The 13,485-nt window shown below is 40.7% G+C and overlaps 1 long non-coding RNA gene across 2 annotated transcripts; it reads left to right on the top strand.

Moving 5' to 3' along the window:
* Positions 1-2,788: 2,788 nt before the first annotated feature.
* LOC139059882 (uncharacterized) lies at positions 2,789-12,482 on the top strand. 2 transcript variants are annotated; one of them, XR_011514476.1, is made up of 5 exons: positions 2,789-2,970; positions 3,691-3,781; positions 6,402-6,586; positions 8,394-8,555; positions 12,364-12,482. It is a non-coding gene; the product is annotated as an uncharacterized lncRNA (long non-coding RNA). The 2 variants fall into 2 exon arrangements; XR_011514477.1 differs by having other exon boundaries at positions 12,367-12,469.
* The last annotated feature ends 1,003 nt before the right edge of the window (positions 12,483-13,485 follow it).

The following is a 13,485-nucleotide window of genomic DNA, read 5'->3' as shown; positions in this document are numbered from 1 at the left end:
ACCATCTACGTCTGTCTTAACAGTATCACCGTGGCAATTTCCAGTGCATCAATGTTCCGCATCGAGACGATGCTTCTAGGGAGGAGGGTAATGCCACGTTCCTCGACACAGCTGACAGCCACTCGGTGCAATTCGGTGCCACATGCTAGGCATGTTGGGTGGCTCCGAGAAGAAGAGAACGACGAAGGTGCCAGGACAGCGACATATATAGAGGATCTCTAGCGTCGACCGAAGTCTTTTGTGGCTTTGTCTGTGACAATATATATATATATATAGATATATATATATAACAAATTTCATAGAAGCGTAGAATAAACACAGGTTTACACCAGGAAATTTTTTTTAGAAATTATTATACATACCTGCACATATATATGTGCATCTATGTTAAAAAATAGGAAAAGAAAACCTGCATATAGGCTGCTGCTTTTGCGATAGACACCATGCCAACGTAGCCCAGGGCGTCATCACATCCTCGAATTTTAGAAACGCGAATACGCCCTTTGCAGCATCCAGTTTACAACTCAAACACTCCCACGTGGTCCAGGCACAATCACTGCAGGAATAATGGTTCTAGGAATAATGGTTAGAAGTGTGAACGTATATAGACACAACGAGAATACATGATAAGTTCTGCGGAACTGTTAGAGCAGTTAACAATATACATCTATAAAAATAAATCCAATATTTTAGTTTTGTTTAGAGATAACACATCAACATTTTGTTGGTTGAAATAGTTAAGTAGGGAAGGTACAGTGTATGTTTAAGACGTTGACAGCCATAATTAGTACGTGAGAAAGGGATCTACCATGGTGCCTGGCGACGATATGAATATGTGCGTTTATTCCCTTGTAAAGTTGCCAGGGTAAGGAATGAATCGAGTCTTCCCAGCATAGCATTTTTATAACTTACACTGTAAAAAATTTCCGTAATTTTACGGGGGATTTCTGTCATTATACGGAGAACTGCAGATAAAAATACGGAAAGTATGTCAAATTTCAAAAATACGGCAAAATCTGCCGTTAATATACGGAAAGTGCTCTCCGTATTCAGCTTTACGGACATTTTCACTGTAATCATATAACGGCTATACGCTGTTTTGGACGAAACAGAGAGAATCCCGTATTTTTGTTATGTGAACATCCGTATATTGTGAGAAAATTTAAGCTGTCTGAATGAGCGCTCGTACTCATAAAGTTTCAGCTAACAATACTTTATTGAACACGCAAACTGTACGCATTATGAAGTTGCGTACAAAATGTGAGAGCTAGCCTTCTACCAAAAGCTGCAATAACAGATCGTATAAATATATATACGCATCTTCTATTCCGGTCGCAGTTTGCCGCGCATATGGGCTTTGTAACGCTGATCATATGCGCAAATATATGCGTGTTCTCGCAATGTTCTCAAATTAAGCGCTTTGTAGTTAATAACGCAGCATATATGTTTAAGTGAATGAAGAGCCGGGGACATACGTGTATGCGTAAACAAGCTTGCGGCACTCAGGTGCTGGTGCACTGGGAATGACATTGGTGCTCTATACGCCAAAAATTGTGCGCACTCTAAATCAGTACCGAAACGCAGGGAGTGGTATAATGACCGTAACTGCGTTTACATTTGGCAATAAATGGTCTCGAAGGGGACTGGCGGCCTATAGATCCAAGTACAACGGTCGGAGGAAATTTTCGAATGCGGCAAGCAATTAACCCAAGTGTCAAAGGGCACTGCTGAACTGCAATGTAGTTGGTTGAACTCATTCCCATGATATTTACAAAATATCTCGTCTCTGACAATAACTGCCCATTCATTGAGACAAATCGATTACGCATAATCTTCACTGTTCATGTGTTAATTCTTGCGGTAAGATGTAATCGCAAACATTTGGCGCTTCATCTTGAAACAAGACCGGTAAGCGTGCTCGTTCTTGTACGGTAGAATAAAGAACGCGAACATGCACCGACATGTGTGTAAACTACTGGAAGGTGACTGAAGATGAAGCACCTATTACCGTGCTAGTACTGTGTATACTGTCAAAAAGAAGAAAAAAATATTTCGGAAAGAAAGAATGCCCAGTGTCGAGATGTAACGATTCAAGCTTTATTTCTTTTTGACCTAGAATGCAATACCATTAGTTCCACGTGCTTTATGCATGGGTAATGTTATGACACAACTCATTATTTACCCGTTCATTACATGCACCAACCAGCCCAAATTATCCCTGTACTAGAGCTTATGGACGCATCGCAGTGCACTGCTTTGCACTTCATTATAGCACAGGGGTTTGCTATCGCCAGTAGCGAATGCTTTGGTTGACCTCCCTGCCTTTCTGCCTTTTGAATTCTCTCTCCCTTTGTATAAAACGCACTAACTTGTGGGAGAGAAAGCGTTCTCCTCTTTTAGAATTCAATTAATTGTCAAGCAATTATATTGCAGTTCCAGTAACAAGAGCAGAAATGCGAAAACGAAACCGATTCTGTTCGGTTCTCCGCGCTCAGAGTGCGACACCAGGGAGCAGCGCGCGCTGCGCGTCCGTTAGGAGTGGCAGACGGAGATGCACATGTGTAGTCAGCCGGCATTTTTCGAGTCGTGTTGTAAATGTTGTTAATTCGCCGTAAATATCTCTTGATTTGTACTCAAGGGTGGAGCAAGAGCCCAAGGAAGAGAGATTGACGCATCGGGAGCGAAGAACAGAAACGATGGATGGTTACGCTGCTTGGGTGTCGGCACGTTCGAATTGGCAAAGTTCCGAGTTTGTTGCTGTGTTGTGTACGCTTCTGCGCTCGTTATTTGCCGTCATCGCGCGGAGATATTTGCGCTGGATGTCTTTCACTTCGTGTACAAAACTCTGCTCGCTGCGGCATCGAAGAAGTTGTCCTGTGTTTGGGTGCACGTATGCGCTTGGACACGGCTAGCCTGCTTGCTCTCAACGGGTGTTCAACAGTCTACGCGCGCTCGTAACTTGCTCATGAGGTAAGCCCATTTTAATCTTATTTGGTTTGCATAACGTAGGGGTTAAAATGATGTGTGGTAAGCCGGTGTCGCGAACAGAAATATTGTTTCAAAAGACCACTATGCAACGTCTTAGTGCAAAAATGACGCATGAATGGGGAAAGGGATCAACCTATCTTTTCAGATCGATTCCAGTCGTAGCGCGATTGGCTCGATCGCAATTTCCGTGAGGTACTTCTAACCTTTTGTTCACTCGCGTTAAAAGCGTAGAATAAAACTGCGTTCAGTTGAGCTCTTGTATTGACGCTTGTATTGGCTTGAGAGCATACTGTATCCGATACAAGAACTTCTGTTAAAATACGGAAATAAACGTTCGAGGCAATAGCAGTCGCTCACTACCTGTGATCGTTACTTTCTTGCTTGGGTGCACGTTTTAATTGTGACCAGAAAAAAACGTCTTGCTGCACCGTTTGCGGTGCAGCAAGACGTATTCCTTCGAATGATGTCTGGGCAGTCAAGGCATTCGTGCCACTAAGCAAGCAGTAAACGGGGTATCAGTGCGAAAAAATTTGGACATACAAGAGATGCGAATGGTATCATCATAGACTCTTTTATTTGACGAATAATTCAGTTGTATTACTAAAGCGGAGAGTGGATATGCATGAAAGTCAGATTGTATTGATACTCAGCAAAAACAAGGTAACTTATCATTACTAATCAATCCTTTTCTTTTATTGAAAGGCAAGTTGCTGTTGTGCTGGAGCTGAGAAGAGGTCTGCTGCCTGCAATGGGTCCATCTCTCTCAAGTTATTGCAGTATTATAGCTCTCAAGGTGAGTGGATTTTTTTTTTCTCATAGCTATTTGCCACCTGAATCATGACCGTTTACTTAGCTGTGTAGGTGATCACTGTTAGTGACATTGGAGTGCTGGTGGACCAGCACTCCTTTATGATTGCAACGCATATGACAGAGTGCAGCTGTGGCAGTATGCAAAGGTGTTAATCTATAAGCCAAATTAGGTTCTTTGAGGTAATATGTTAATATATTGATGACATTGGATTGTGGTCTAGCAGGCAAAAATGCTAAACAAAAAGAAATTTTAATTTGCACTTGGTAAGATGTGCAAGCAATTCAGGCTGTTATACATGAAATGGGACATTTGTAGATGTCTTCTACAGTGCTGCAGTCCTGAATTGCTTCAGAGTTGAGTGATACCACTCTAATTTCTCTGTAGAGCATGCAATACAGTTTAGCATTGGGAGAGGCTGGCATCAACAGGCGTCTACTTACTGTGAAGTTCAAATGAGGTGTTACTCTTAGGGTGACTATGTATAATTTATGGTTTAATTCTAATCTTGTGTCAGGCAGACATAGTTTACCCACTTGGTTAAACAATAGAGATGTAATATCTATGTATACAAGTATTACCCATTCATTTATGCCATTTAGACAATGGCAGAAATGCGTGGGTAATACTTGTGTACATAGACAATACATCACTATTGTTTAACCAAGCGGTGCCCCTGCATGTTAAATTTTACAGGGCTATTATTAAGTAATGTCAGCTTTTGTTGTAACATTAAGGCACCTTTTATATTATTACAGATTACCACCATTGTGCATCATCATAGTGTCATATTTACACTAAATGTATTTGACTTTGCTATAAAACCTTGCACAGCGGTGCATCATGAAATTTTTTTTTATAGTTTCTGGCCTCAGAATGCACTTCACGTTATATTCTTGTTTGCAACAAGACTATAATGCAGGTTTCTCTCCTTATGTTTTGTGGCACTTCATACTGCGGCGAGCTAAACCACTGGGCAGCAATACTGGATACGCTACTGCGTGTGGAGCTGTCTTCAAACACACACAAGGAATACATCATTGCTTTTTTAGCACAAAACAACGGACACAAGAAAGACGACAGAACAAGGCGCTACTCTCAACTGACATCACTTTATTGCGTCCCTCCTTTGTAGACAGCAGAATCTAGAAGAACATGGGCTGTGCAGGAACCACCAACATCTGATCAAAAAAGCACACTCATGCGACAGAATCCAAAAAAAACTATATTGAGCACTTTACAAGGTTAAAGAAAGCACACTAATGCACTGTGGCCCCAATGACTGTATGAAGAAAACTTCCGATAACTCTCTGGCGGTGGTATCACGGCTCTTTTTTCAAAATCGTAGCATCACGAAACATTGCGAACCTAAACGATCCATACCAACAGGCACAGGTTCCCATTTGGCTCAACATTGTAAAATATAAAAGTGCAAAGCCATGTTTCGTGATACTACGATTTTGAAAAAGTGCTGTGATACCACCGCCTGAGAGTTATCGGAAGCTTTCTTCATACAGTCATTGGGGTCACAGTGCATTAGTGTGCTTTCTTTAACCTTGTGCAGTGCTCAATATGGTTTTTTGGATCCCGTCGCATGAGTACGCTCTTGTGCCGGTCGTCTTTCTTGTGTCCATTGTTTTGCGCTTAACAAAGTATTTATGGATTCACACCAACTAGCCCGCCAACACATTGTGTTGCGGGCACTTCTCAAGTACTGTCTGTCCAATAACCTTGGTGGCATGGAAGCGCCGTCCACTTCTATGCGTTGCTTTCTGTTTCATTGTGGCATCACATCACATTATAATCATAATGTGTATGTACTTTTTCCAAGGGACCCATATTCCTATCCTTGTGTTATATTTGCTGTCGCATTATTTATGTGCAAATGACCAGTGCTCCAAGCTCCATTTTATCGCAAAGTAAACTACTGGTACCTAAACAGTTCTGTATATCAGAAAACCAAAGCTGAACTGCCGAACAGTACCAAGCCTTAGTGCAGTGTCAAGCAGTCAGATTTTATTGGTCATGCAGAGGTGCACAGGATAGCTCTTTATTACTTGCTGAATAATTAAGCTGTGTGAAAACTGAGTAATTATGTAGCTTCAACCACATGCTATTGGTCATTGCTCCTGCCCTCATCAAATGTAGAAGATTATCACGGCATTTCCTATTCTCTTTTTCCTTATTACAGTGGGATTACTGCATGCGTAAGTAGGAAACGGATCACATAGGCAATCAAAAGCCAACATTGTGTAAACTTGGAACATTGATTGTACAGTTTGATGACCCAGAATAAGTAGAAATACACCATAAATGATTGACAATTAACTTTTACTTGACACAGGGCTAAAGCATACAGTAAGCATAGTGTATGCTCATACGGTGTCACATCAATTTAAATTTTAGTGTAGCTTTACAGTGTACGCTTCTATTGTTGCATTCTGTCAAAGGAATGGTAATGTTTGGCGTGTATAGCAACTAGACTGTCTATATACACTAGTAAAAATGTGTGAACTGTATTTTTTAATTATTTGATAGAATGTGTAGCACAATAAAGCCATACAATCAATGCACACTGATGTGACTTTCTCTGCACATGTTGCAGGTTCAAAAAAGTATGGTGGAAGCTGTTGCCAAGGTTCCGACCAGAAAAGACAGCCAGTATAAAAGGGTCCACGCCACTGATTTCTACTACAGGGGATGAACAGCACATCGAGCGCCCTCGACTGAAGCCGGCCTTGTCCCGGAAGTTGGTGCTTCACAACTTTGCGGCAGCACTTTGTTGCACGGGTGTGTAGCATTTCTTCCCCTAACATGCCTGCCTGATGTGCCATAAACTACCCAAGCAGTGTTTCGAGGTGTCCAGAATTTTTCCATTGTAGTGTCTACAGTGTTGCTAACATAAGTGGCGTGCAATGGAAACACTGGAAAATCAGAAAAAACTTGATGTAAGAGAACACTGTCGTATACGGGTTCAGATTGTCATAAAAGTGCTTACCAGACATGTAGAGACCTCCTAAAATGTGAAAAACCACAAAGTTTTTCGGCAGCAATATTATCTGATCGCACGCACTAGTTAGTCCACCATATGCCCTGCTTCCAGGACAAGCGACTGCATGACATCGCATTTCCACTAGCTTCACCTGCATCCGGTGCGGTGTGCTGCATCCAGCGAAATATGTTAGAAATCAGTGGTGCACAGTGTTTTCTGTCCCCTTTCTCGACGCCTACTGAACACATGTTAAACTGTTTCCAAAGCAGACAAACAGAGGGAAAGGGTTCTGAACACATTGCATTTTAAAGTGGCTGGTACTGGGTAACGCAAGTACTGTGGCATAGTAGATTTGCACCAGGCAACCTGGGTGCCAAAAAGGCTGCTGTTTACTTGCAAATGGTCAACATATTGTGAGCATGTTGAAGTTATTTTTTTATTCTCATCGCTTATTTAGCTAACGGAGACAGCTTTCACAACTGAAGAAGCCTTGGAAGCATGAAACACTTCACAAAACCAGCTTCAATATATCGTGTCTGCATCACAATTTCATGGCTGCATGAGTGAACCCTCTGGTTAACATGTAAGAGAGTTCATGATGTTTGCCATGCATTATCCACTTTATTTGCAGGTCAACCCTATCTTGAGATTTAAGCTGATGTTGCGTTTACAGAAATTATGGCCGAGAGCCAGCTTTTGAGAATACAGATTGAGCTTGACAGATTAAACACCAGAACAAGTCGTTGAGGATTTCAGATCAAGAATCTTCAAAGGCCAGTTCATTTAGTGGTATTAATATTCTGCTCGAAGTTGTTGATTGTTACGTTCATGTGGTGCCCAAGCATTGCGGTAACAACTTCACTTGGAGTACATAGCAAGGGTGTATTCGATGTAAGCTGCTGGCTTTTTTTCTGTGTTTTCAAACACTGGTTTCTTGTTCAGTTTAAATTTTCAAATTTTGCATTGTTTATTAGGTGTTGTGTCTTGTTTCCTTTTCCTGCAGCTTCTTAGTTAAACATCTGAATAGTGAACACAACTTGACCTTTTGCTTGATTGCCTAGATTACATGCCCTCGATGCAAAACAATTTCACTTCAAAACTGCTTGTACCATACTGAAAGAATAACTTGAAGCAGCCATAGCCACCAATAACACGCAAGAGATGATTATGAAAATTTTAATACTGTTTTTTGATCTACAGGGTGTCTTAACTATCATGCACCAAGATTTAGAAATATGTAAATGCGATGTAACTAGACAAAATGAAGGTAATGTTTGCCATCGCTTGGAGATACTCTGATTATATTGTGCATTCTGCCTAATTACATAATTCTTAATTAGTTATTAAATATCTCAAATAATTAAATGAAATGTGTCAATGAAAAGTTGTAGAGCAATATGAAAGCCTCCTGATACATTTTTTGTTACTGTTACTCATTGTGTGCTACATAAAAGTGTTTTTCCAAGGAATAAGCCTGCGAATACACATAAAGTGTCTTGAGTGGCCAGTCATGTGTCAGTTTTGTGGTGCAAAGCCACGAATACAACTTAAATGGGTTCTTTTAATAAAAAGACTTAGCTCAGCAAATTATCTTTCTTTGTGCAGCCTGTGGAGACAAGGTTTCTTAGACATGGCCGTGGCCCTCAAGGAAGATGCCGAGGCCACAGGCAGTTCCTCCAGTGACCGTGAAAAGGTCCCCTGGGGCACAAGTCTGGTTTGGCACCCCCACCTTTCTCCTGCAGCTTTTCTGTCTACTTAGCTAACCAGGTGGGTCAATGATGGCAAAGGGAAAAAAGAATCAACAGCATCAAACGCAGAACTTGCTCAAGCTCAATGCATTTTTGGTGTGAAGTTTTTCCCTTATCATTTATCAAAAAACGGGTAATAAGTATATGATATGGTCTTCATACGGACACCTCTTTCCCACAGAGAATTAGCAGTAAAAAAAGCAGCTTATGAAGGCTTGAATATTAGCTAGGATGATGTGGCATAGATAGGATAATGATTATGAATGTTTCTAATGAAGGTCGTGGTAGTAGAGTGAATAATCAGAGTTTATATATAGATTGAAAGACATTTCGTTCCAATGCCAGAATTTTAAATCATCCCAAATAATTCTTGCATTTTATAGTCTTCATTTTATAGTTCTTGATGCTTGCTTCTTGCTGACATCATTCTTATGCTGCATAATTCACCTGTTATAAATTCCCTATTTCTCCCATTCAAGCAACTTTACATTCATCATAAGAAACCTCGTAGATGAGTTCCAGAAACTTGCTGATGAGATTAGGGGGCGGCGTGTACCCCAGGCTGAGATATGCATTCAAGAGCCTCACATCTTGCAAATGTTAGAAATACTCCTGCTAAGCAAGTTCTTGGTGTCATACAAGGTTATTTGCGAATACGAATTTGCCTGAATTTAGAAAACAGTCAATATAAAACATGTCAAGCGATATCGCTGACGATACACACACATTCCAACTGAACTAAATACAAATAAATATAGCACCAAATGCAGAATCATTGGCATGATGCCATTCTTTCAGTGGAATAAAATCTGTCCTGCATTGTAAATCTGGAATCCTTCATAATCCAGACTACTAAATACTTATGAGGGTTGTAACGTGAAATATGCATGTATTTATTCCTCGTTTCTTTACTTTAGGACCCGATAATGCTTAAAAAGCAGTGAAAGAACTGAGATCACAGCACCTAATACTTTATATTGCTCCAGAAATCCGTTTCTCTGCCGATCGCAGCATTCGACACTAACAAGAAGGCACATAACACTTAGGGTGGTGCTATTCACTTTGATTGTTTGGGAACGAAACCCGTAATGTACATGTTATGGCCCTACGTGTCATTACGTTTGAACAACAAAAAGGTAGGGGGTTTGCATTTTGCAAAACTGCATGGAGGTTTTCACTGTGTGCAATTAAAATTAGGAACCTTCCCAGCTCATACTAAATGCATTCTCCAAAGCTTTAGGTTATACAGGTGCACTACTTTACACAGAACACACTCTTTTCCCTCGTCACGGCTCACACTCTTAGGCAGAGTTACACCCTTTGAAGTGCCCCTTGTTCCACACAACGATAATTGTCATCTGCCTTTATGCATTTCCTTTCTTTAACGCTGCGAGCCCTGTGCTTTCCAGTAACGAACGGCATGCGCGTTATCAGCATGATAGCATTCCCGACAACAAAGTAGCGGGCATGGCGTCTTCAAGAAAGGAAACGCATCAAGGCAAATAACGATTATTGTTGTGTGGCAGAAGGGGCACTCCAAAGGGTGCAACTTTGCCTAAGAGTGCAGGTGGTGATTCAGATTCTTCAAAGGTGTTTCATTGTATGGGATGGCACATCGCGCTTCACTTATTTGCAGAATATTGCATTCCAATTGTGTCATATGAGATAAATCCATTAGAGAGCTTTAGCTTGCCCTAAATTTATTACAGCTGTGTACTGTTAAACTGGCCGCAGCTTGCAGTGCTTGTGGAAAAACAATTGTAACTGCCATATTATATGTAACTGCTAGTGCACAGGCATCGGCAGCAGCAATGGTTAGGGTACACTTGTTTCTTCTATTCTGGGGTATGCATCCTCCACCAGAAAGTAGTTTTTTTTCGTCTTCCTCTTCTACCATATTGGAATGTGAAATGGGGTGTAATTTGTAGGATATACTCGTGCATAAACTTCATGAGCATTTATTCTTGTCTGTGCCACAGATCATTGTTGCTACCACTGTAAAAGAAGGGTGCCTGTTTACAGCACCCATAGGGAACAATCTGTGAATCTTTAACAAACAGTAAGGATAATGAATAATCGAATAATTTTTAGTAATTTTCAACAAATTTAGCACTCTTTGCTTTCCACTATGGTGTTTTTCAAACTCTAATGTTGGCACAAGGTTTGAGTGCAGGATGTCATTTTGTGTGAAAGAGTACACTTGTGTGCATAACACCTCATCGTCAACATTCTGCTCCACAGAATGTCATTAGCTTTCGTATGCATTGGTCACTATGTCACAAACCGGTTGCTCCTTTGTTAGTTGGAATGTAGCATTTATGTAAAGCACATTTGATGTTCTAACAAAAAGCATTGTTCCCTCTTATCCCCTAATTCTCCTCACTTGATGCCTAGTGTTGTAATAGCATGGTTGACACCATGAGAGTCAGTGGGGTGAATAATTGTGTCTGGTGGAGTAGGGGGTGTACGTTAACTTAAGCAACTTTTCCAGACGACTTGAATCAGTATTGTGGAATGCTGGTTTTTTTTGCAATCACTGTTACCAAGTTTCACTTTGTTTGTGGCAACAAGTATAATGTAGTTCGCTAGCACTCCTGCCAACACATATAATGTGCAGGCATCTGTGTTGAAAAAAAGACCAGCTAATGGTTTGCCAGGAGCTAAGGTCCATTTAGACCATTAAATTTTGAACTTACACCGGTGGAAATAACTGGTGAATGAAAGCACACCCAGGAGAACTGAAGCAAGACTGCGAGTCGGCCTAGTTGGAACAAATTCATCTTGAAACTTATTGTGCGCAACAAACAGGGACGAAGAATAGAAGAAACACAAGGACGAGCGCTTAACATTGTGTTTCTTCTATTCTACGTCCCTGTTTGTTGCGCACAATAAGTTTCAAGATGAGCAGGAGAACTGACCATAATATTTTCTTTCATTATAACACCGCTGAAGCTTTGAACTGCATTTGAACTGGCTTGTTTAAAAAATGACCCATTTCCTTGTTCAAGTAAGACAAAGGTTCCACAGGAAGACAGAAACTTGAAGCCGTCAACAGCAGCATGAATATAAACAGCACTCGACGTTTTGCAATCTTGCACCTGGTTATATTATCCATCCCATTTTTTTCCACAGGCTGTTCTTTACTGTTTTATGGTCATATCCAGTTTAATTTTAATGTCCCTATTTTTTAATATTTGGTTAATATATATTTTCTTCATCGGCTTTCAACCAAATATATATTCATAATGCGCCTTCATTTACCACTTGCAGTGATCCTAACCAGATGCATCTTGATACAAAATTTATTTTCCTTAATTCTTCGTTTTCCTTTTCCAAAAGCGCAAACTGTTTATCTTGATACCTATTTTGTCTTCTGGGAAGATTAGGTCTACTGGATTAATGACTGCTTACATGGGTACATCGTTTTCTGTTTTGGTCACCCCTACTCTTGGCAAGTACTGACAGCATCGCTCATACCCGCTCCATCACAATCACCACTGCTAAGCACACCCTTCCTTCCTTTATTTTAACACTTTGACTTTTCTTGACCTATTATACGCACCAGTTACTTCTCCCCCAATGAGGCTAGGGGCCAGTGAGATATGCAAAATCCAAAGCAACACAGCCAAGGAAAACATTTGCTACCCTAATGACAAGCACCTATGTCGAAATGTTGGCTACAGCAACATCCCTTGTTCCAACAATGTTGATCTACTTACATGTTTTTCTAACACAGAAGTTACTGCTTTGTCGTGTTCTGTGATTAAACTTTTTTGCCGCTTTCTTTAGGATGGATATTCACGAATACTATTTGTTTCTCCTAACAGCAGCAAGTTTATCCTTGCAAGCGTTTGGAGTCAAGAACAACTTTCACCAGGAAGAAGTGCAAGACGAGTGATTGAAGAAAATAAAGTTGCTTCTGTGATCTAAGAACTTGAGGACTGAAATGTTGCACCTTTTTGTATATATGCTATGCAGTGCATTCTTATCACAAAGTGCAAAGTGTTTTATCTCTGCAGCCATGTCAGTGTGTTGGCAAGACAATTTTCTCAATGGTGACCTGCTGCTTTGACTATGAGCTGCCTTCAAGACATTTGCATTAAAGGAGATGTACTATCGTGGACAAAAGTACCCTGGAAGTGCGAGCGTTGACCAAATTGCATTTCTGCTCAAGACCGCTGAAAACAGTGGGTCACGTATGCACATTCCCAACGCAGATGGTGGCACGGCTGATCCCAGCAAATAGCACACCAATGAAATTCGGTCGACTCTCGCACGTCCTGGGCAATTTTGTCCCCAATGGCACATCTTCGAATGGATATGCTCTGCAAGATGAAATACGGGAAGCACCTGTACTTTAACGGATATAGTACAGATTTAGCATACGGAGTCTTTCGTTTTCTGAATACGGCAAGCACCTGTTTTTTAACGGTTATAGTACAGATTCAGCATACGGTGTGTTCCGTTTTCTGAATACGAGAAGCACCGTACTTTAACGGTTATAGTACAGATTCAGAATACAGAGTCTTCCGTTTTCTAGATACAGAAGCACTCGTATCTTGTATTACGGTCTCTTTTTTTACAGTTGTCCGTTCTACGGAAATGACCGTTCTTAATTTACGGAAGAGTGTTCGGTCACAAATTACCAGCAAATTTTCTGTAAAGTAAGGCAAATTTTTTTTACAGTGTAGTAATGTCTTGAATTTATGCATGTCACGAGCTCTGATTATTCTGTTTTGTTGGAAAACCTCTTGCGTATGTTCGAAAAAAGATAGGTTCGCTATCGCCCGAATCGCTTTCTTTTGAAGTATTTCCAGTATTTGGATATTTCGCGCTTTAGTGTGACCCCATATAAGTGAACAGTAACTGAGGTGTGAATGGAATGTCTATAGTCGGGCACTCAAGTCTGTTGCCTTCACGTAGTGAAAAAGCGCTCGAACTGCTTTCTG

The sequence above is a fragment of the Dermacentor albipictus genome, chromosome 5, assembly GCF_038994185.2.
Source record: "Dermacentor albipictus isolate Rhodes 1998 colony chromosome 5, USDA_Dalb.pri_finalv2, whole genome shotgun sequence".
Classification (NCBI taxonomy): domain Eukaryota; kingdom Metazoa; phylum Arthropoda; class Arachnida; order Ixodida; family Ixodidae; genus Dermacentor; species Dermacentor albipictus.
This window is presented reverse-complemented; position numbering and strand designations above follow the sequence as displayed.